Source organism: Anas platyrhynchos, chromosome 3 (genome assembly GCF_047663525.1).
Source record: "Anas platyrhynchos isolate ZD024472 breed Pekin duck chromosome 3, IASCAAS_PekinDuck_T2T, whole genome shotgun sequence".
In the NCBI taxonomy this organism is placed as follows: Eukaryota; Metazoa; Chordata; class Aves; order Anseriformes; family Anatidae; genus Anas; species Anas platyrhynchos.
In genome coordinates, this window is record NC_092589.1 from 15,627,490 (window position 1) to 15,635,223 (window position 7,734).

Below are 7,734 nucleotides of genomic sequence, written 5' to 3' on the forward strand. Positions count from 1 at the left end.
TCTTTTATCCCACTGCTGAAAGCACACTTGTAGCGTGAATTGGCTGACATGAAGAAGCAATTCAGGTATCTAAACACATCTTTCAGTGTTTTCTATAAGAACCTGTGGCATTGGCTGGGGTAAAGGAATATGATAAGGGACTTCCATAAGAACTCCAGCCTCTGGAGTGGCACCAGGACGATGGGAGGTCGAAGCTCCCTGATAAGGGATCTACGGGGCCTTATGCATTGGGCCCACGGTCACCTTCCCTTATCACACAGAGGAACTCATGGTCTAGAAAATGGATGTTCTTGAGAGTTTCTGGGAAATCCATGGAGAAGAGCTTGCTTCTCCTTTCTCTCCCAGGATCATTCTCAGCTCTTGGTGCCTTTTCTAAGGACAGCCCCACAAAGGGAGTAAAGCAGAAATGCAGGAAAGAACAACCAGCATCCTAAACAGTCAGCATTGCAGGAAAGCTGGGACTCAGGAGATTCTCCCAGTGTCTACAATCCCAGCCTAACCCACTGTTTGTGATTTACTGCCTAGAACAGTGGCTTTATGCCCCTTTTCCTAGAAGTGTTACATTTCTTTTAAAACATTAACCACCAGAACCACAGTTTCTTGCTGATGTACAAAATGTCCAAATGCCATTCATGTGCTCTGCTCTAATTCATTTTAATTTTATTTCTCTGGGCTCATTACAAGAGGGTGGCTCTCGATTCTGCTAGTGCCACTTTCCTTTGAATCAGCAACAGCCATTGATGAAAATGATCAAGATATAGTTGGTTTCTTCTTAGGACCCGAACACACAGGTGTGTAGCACGAGCACCACACTACTGCAAAATGCCCTGCACTTTCTTTGTGCTGCTCAGTGACAAGGTGATCTCCCCACTCCCATGAACACAATCTTAATTGGCCCAGGTTAATAGTAAATGTTTAACATGAGAAGTCAAATCAGGTATTTAGCCAAATTACAAATAACAAATATTTATTTATTTATTTATTTTTGGCATGTCAATAGAATTATTTTCTCTTTATTTTAATGTAATTTTCTAAATGGCTCTTTTTTTTTTTTTTTCTCCTTTTATTTATCTCTCTCTCTCTCTCTCTCTTTTTTTTTTTCTTAAAATGTCATCTTTTTAAAAATCTCTTACTGGCTTCTACTTTAATCAAGTCATTTATCTGTTTGAAGAGTTAAACTAGAAAATTGACACTGAAAGCTAAGTTCAAATCCTTTTTCTGGCATCAGGATGGCCTTGCATGCAAGCTTGTTCCTGACTGTTTTGGCTGCTTTGTGTGGGAAGGCCATGGGTAAGAGCAGGCACTCCTCCAGCTGTGTATGTTAAGGTTAAAGCCTTACTACCCAAGTGTGCTGCTCCATGGGCAGGAGTGCGCCTAATTTCAACGCACATTTAATTTCCATGTGGCTCTCAGCAGGATATGAGTACTGGTGTTTTCCTCCTTCTTTCAGTCAAAACTGCAAAATTTCGGTGGGACCTGCCTTAATTCTAGCTTCTTGGGGGTTGAAAGCTGTTACAGCATTTGCCAGAGACATTCCCACAGCTTAGCTGATGGCCCCCAGGAGACGTTTTCTTCAGTCAAGATGGTCACTCCCAGAGGAAACAGCTTGTTTTATTGACCAGCACTGTATGGGAAGAACTTGCTTAGGGCAAGGCTGGCTTCTGGGATCTCAAATGCATGAGCACGGGCAGGGAACAGAGATATGTGTGTAGACTCATATCAAAAAGGCAAACCTGTTCCTGGCCTCATTCTCTGGGGAGCTGTGAAATAAAGCAATGAGTTAGTAAAGATGAAGGGCAGTTTAGATTAGCTTGGCGTGATCTGCAACAGAAGCTATTGAGTCTCCTTCTGGACCAATATAAAATGGACCAGGCCATCAGGTCAACTTTTATGACATGGGTCATCTTCACACTCTCTGACACTCTCCAAACTAGGTGGGGTGGTTAAAAGTCTTACGTGCCTTGACTCTACATGATGTAAAAACTTGTGTAAGGAAGTGGCTAGGAGTTTAATGGGACAGCTGATGTAGGCAGGAACAGGCATGCAGACACAACATTTGCCACAAGTCCAGTAGAGCAGGTTGCTCAGATGCAGGTGGCTGTGCCTTTGTATGCTGCTGGGCCGCTGGAGAGGATTGGAAGCATGGCAAGTTGACCTTGGCTGTCTGTGAGGTGCCCACCAACAAGCTCTCTCTCTCCCTCTCCTCAGCAAGACAGAGAGAGAAAGTAAGACAGAAAAGCTCAGGGGTCAAGTTAAGGAAGGGGAGAAAGAAACACTAATATTTTGCATTTGGGTAGATCTGGGAAGAAAACCTAATCTGCCTTCTGAGATGAGCCTGTAAAATACAGTCAAAGACCATCAAAACACATCTTGCAAGTCCACTATATGCTTAGTTTATGTGGAGATCACTCTGTGGAGGGAGCAACATCTGTGTCTTTCCAAGCCACACGTGCATCACACACATAGTGAAAACTTTTTTTTTTTTTCTTAATTATTATTTATTTATTTATTATTTTATAAAAAAGACAACACCAGGACAACCTGTGTTACCCCAAGGCTCACAGTCTTCTATGCAGTGTGTGTCCATGGTGTAACTTGTTATCTTAGGTAGTTCTTGCAATTCTGCTCCCTTCTCTGGAAATGGCTTGGAAAGGAGATAAAACTACAGACAAGCTTGTACACAAGAACAAGATAACTAGCCTAGACCTCTTCAGCTAGGAAAAAAATGTCTGAGGAAAGACAATGCAGAGATATGAAGAATGATGAATGGCAAGGCGAGGGCGTACAGGAGAAACCTTGCATTTTTACTTCCAGTAAAATGCTTCCAGCCATTGTCTAGGGCAGAGTGAACACAAAGAGGTGGTTCTTCAACACAGTTAAGTCTACATGGTGTACAACCATGGATTTTATTGATAAAAACCTTTCCAGAAGGTATTCTTAAAGGTAACCACACCTGGGAACTGTGAGCCCCATTCTTCCACCTGGTTTGGGAGCAGTGCCCGTGCTTCACCATGCTGCAGCCTGGAGCAACAACTTTGTTCTCCTCCAAGCTTGGCAGCTCAGACAACTGAAAACAGAAAACGGGCTCATATTAAAACGTGAACATTTTAATTTATGCATCTGATTGGTATTATGCTGTAATTAAATTATATTCCCATGGTGCGTATAACATCAGGGTTGTAGTAATACAAATAATTAGTAATTAACTCTAATCAGATCAGTTAGCAAATGGCAGATTCCAGATGAATAAGCTGTCCAAGGGTGTGTGTGGGGAAAGACAAGGAAGAATGAAGAAAAGCTAATTTGTGCTGATGAATAAAGGAAGAAATGATAATAACAGGAAATTCATTTTCAAGAGAACCCCTTCTGCCAAAGAAAACAAGAATACAATCCTAAAAGACCCCTCTAGGCAACTGTCATCATCCTACAGCTCAGCTCCCACAAGATGCTCCACTTTGACCTGTAACATCCTGCCTTGAGTCCCTCCCAAATGCTCATCCTTCTTCTTATCATGCTGCAGTGCTGAAGTGAATGAAGTGACTGTACAACAGCATGCACAGAACCATGCTTTCCACCAAAGGGACCTCCCTTAGCTGCCTCCCTGCTAACAGCTCCCTTGATGATAAAGTGATGATAGCACTTTAAGTGTCCTCCTCAGCACACCAGCTGCACCTTGGCATGGGAATTTGGGAACGGGTTCCTAACCAAGCTCTCCCAATAAGATCCAGGTAGCTGTGATGCTGTAGAAGCAACTTCAAGCCACAGAAATGGATGAGATAGGATGGTGCATGAATATGTGGTGGGAAGAGCAGTCTGAAAATATATGTGGATGTGCAACTCAAGAGTGATTAAAGCATAGGTCATATGAAAGGAAAGTAAGCATCTCGATGGTGCTACAGACACACAGAGCCCAACCTGAGCACACAGAGTACCTCTCTCAAGGCTGCTTCTCTAGCCAGCAGAGAAACACAGCCCTCCAGCAAGTAATTCAGAGAATTAATCTCTTGCTCTGAATTGCCCTCAGGAGGCCCTGATTTCTCTCCATTAACTACTGCAGGAGTCAGCAGAGACAGGCTCTCCTAGGCTGAGGCTTGCTGCCAGGAATCCCTTTCCCTGAATGAGTCCGAGAGGAGTTAAATGTACTGTTGCAGTACAGACCCCAGAGATACAGGCATGATCTTCATCTCAGCTCTAAGGATGCTGAACCAGCTCATGAATATCTCATAACTTAGCAAACTGTTGCAAGCATTTGGAGTTCAGGGGCAGGTGAGATCCTGAAGCTAGGGCAAAGGCTGCTGTCTGTTGACCCTGACGAGCTGGATCAGCTGAGGGTGTCCTGCCTAACCTTCAGAAGAAGATTGATTTTGGGACTTGGTGGGAATGAAGGGCTTGGGCAGCATGGGCTGTGCAGAGGCAGCACATCTTATTCTTCCAAGAAGAATTTCTCTACAAACCAACGAAGTACAAGAGATCTGGAAATTGGACTTCCTATGTGATAAGTAACACCACAATCTGAACATGTGTTTTGGGCTTTAAACAGAGCAAAATATTGCATTTTGGCAGTTGCCTAAAAACAAATAAATAAACAAAATGTTTTTAACAATTTCAGTTTGGGTCTGTCAAACAAGGTTTCAATTAAAGAAAATTCAAGATGTGCTCTTGCCAGCTGGACTGCAGTTTGATCAGTATCAAATATTTTTGGAGACAAATAATTTCAAAATAAAATAGTCTGTGTTACATTTCAAAAAGGTCAGCGTGAAATATTCTGCCATTGTACAAGGGTTTTGCTTTTTATTTTCTCAATTATAAAATGTCCTTGAAAATGACATCTTCCTGCAGCCAGGCTTTCCTTTTGATTGAATGGCATTTTCTGGTGGAGAATGTTCTAAGCAAACATAAAAATGATTAGAAAATGCGACCAGCTCTAATTGCTGGTGTGTGCCAAGAGTACACTGACAGGTCTTTTCTCAGAGGGAAGGAGGAAAAATGAGGTTGCCTGTTTTGTTTTTTCTTTCTTTAGTGGTTCAAGTCACTAGCTGCTCAAGAGTTACTGGTATGAGTTCGCAGACAAGGCTCCAGAGATGGTCAAATGAACCAGTCAGCAATATGAAATAATAAAAGAGGGTGAGAACAGGTTGTAGTGGGTAGATTCATACCCATGCTTTAGAGACCTCTGCAAGAACCTTCTTGAGACTCAGTTGCTTGCTGTGACCATCCAGCAGTATTTTTGCATGCATGCTACTTCCTTTATGTCTGTGGAGCTGTTGCATCTGTGTCCTTTCTGGTCTCCAGCATGGTTCGCTTCCTTGGATAGGTTGTTACTCTGTCATGGCTGTAAGCTGCTTGTAACCAAAGCACTTTTAGTAACAGTGAAAACTGTTGCTTCATGAATTTGTTTTTGAAAGAAAATCCATATTACTTAGCCTGCATATTGGATCATTTAAGCATTTATTTATTTGTGATTAGTCTTGCCTCTTCAGTGTGTCTCAAATTAGTAAAAAATAACAAATATGTCAAGACTTGTAGGTATTCTTCAAATATAATGGATAAAACAGTTCTAGTACAGAATGCAGAAAAGCAGCCCCAGTTCTGAATGTGAGTCAATCAGGCTACCCCAGGTGCTCAAATTGTCTTAAGCAGAATACGAAGTTCTGTGCTGCACAAGAGAAGTGGGAGCTTGATTTGCAGTGACCAGACTGCCTGAAGAACTGTCCTGTCTTGGTAAAGCAAAGCTGTGAGCAAAGCCACACAGCCAGCAGAGCATCCTTTGTGCTGCACTGCTACAGGAAACAGAGCAGGAGGCTGAAAAGGCTGGGCTGGTTTAGACAAGAGAATTAACACTATTCTTGTCATCCTTTCTGTCTGATGCCTCTTGTCCTAAGTTTGAAGTTGTCAGGTGCCCAGGACTACCTACCTGGAATGCATCTTGCCCTGAAGAAGCCAGGCACGTAATGAGGTGTCCTCAGTACTCCCTTTCTGCAAATACTCACCTCATGGTCTTGTGTTGCTAACAGGTAAGTGCAACAAACTCCAAGTCCTACAGGTTGTGTGTACTGTGGCCTGTTGTGCACTCTGAGAGAAGCTCCAACACTGTTTGGGGCTTTTAGCAGCTGGAGTGTCGATTCTCTGACATCTAATATGCAGTGTGCTTTCTCAAAGCCCCTTCCCATGGGACAATGATTGGGTGTATTTCTTCTGTTGCAGTGGTTCTTCTCATCAAGTTTGTAGGCACTTCATCATTATATTAATGATGTTACGTTTCACTGAAATTAGTTACTGAATTAAAAAGTCACCGCACACACATGCCTCTCAGCTGTGATGGGTGCATGGCAGCATGCCCAGAGAAGGTGGTTGTCACTGCCACAGACAGGCAGGCTCGTGTCTGCCCCAGTCTGTTTCAGCCTCAGTGTACAGTGCTGCTCCCAGCAGTCTGCATGCCCTCATCTTGCTTCGGTCAGGAGCTCCTGCAAGCTCACCGTATGTTGGGTGTTGTGTGGAAGAAGGGGGAAATTCATCTCAGACTGACAGAGCAATAAAAAATGCTCAAGGCTAGCAAGATTCCCAAATGAAGGCACCGAGAATCAATGGAGGTATCAGGGGGTTATGAAATGCCATCAGATGGCAGATGTAATGTGTAATTAGTCTCTGACCCAGCATATTATTTGCTGAGAGTCTCTCTGTTCCCTTGATCTCCGAGACATTCACAAATACTTTTTTTTTCCTCTCTTCTCAGTGAGTCTCCAGCACTCCCCATGCATCTTTTGAGCCTAATCCACAATGACACCCTACATTATAAGATTGAGTTGGAGCCTTCAGACCCTGCACTTTACAGGTTGATATTTTTCCTTGTAGTAAATCTTACCTATCACTGCAACCTGTCATCTGGTAAGGATATCAATGCCATTTCTTTGACACCTCCTGATTGAACCAATATGAGATGAAGGTCTGACCTCAGAAAGGAGGGGGGAGCAATGAGGCACTGTAGTGTTTGGGGAAGGGTTTCTCTCCTTCCTGTCTGGGATGGCCGAATTATTTCATAAACTAGACAGGAACTCCATGTGTCCGAATGCAGGAAGGCACCCCAAATGTGAGGTCTACTTGAAATAAAGTCTCCTTTAAGTCTGGAGAGAGCATAAAAGGAGCAATGGCTTCTGAATAACAAATAAGTTCAAGGGATAAGTTTAAGCTGAACTGAATGACGGGTAATTTAACTCAGTTTCAAAAATCTTCTTTGAAAAAGGAAAGCACCCAGAGTAATTTTCTTGGCCTCCCTCTGTAGACAAGAAAATTTCAAGCGTCTGTCTTTACCTGTCAGTACTTCCACCTATCTTCTTCCAATTCATCATTCACAGCAGATGTATGATCCCTGCCTCTCCTCCTTGGTTGCACAACCCTTCCTTTCCCAAAGGAGGGGTTTGAATAATGATCTTGTGCTGACTGCTATTTCAGCTCAATAACTACTGTCAGTATTTGATAGCCAGCAATGGTAAGGCTCTAAACAGCAGGAGTCACTGCCATAGCAGTTGATGAAGGTATTGCTCTATCTGGTTATGTTTTCACTATCCATAAATGTTTGTACACTGTGGCCTTGCTCAAAAATACCATCACCTGGGTAAGGCAGATGCACATACTGGTGTTTCTGCCAAATGAGCCTGAGCACACAATAGGATGTTTATGCCAGGTTTATTCTGGCTGGGTGTAGACAGGTGGTACCTGGTCTGACACAGAGCTGAT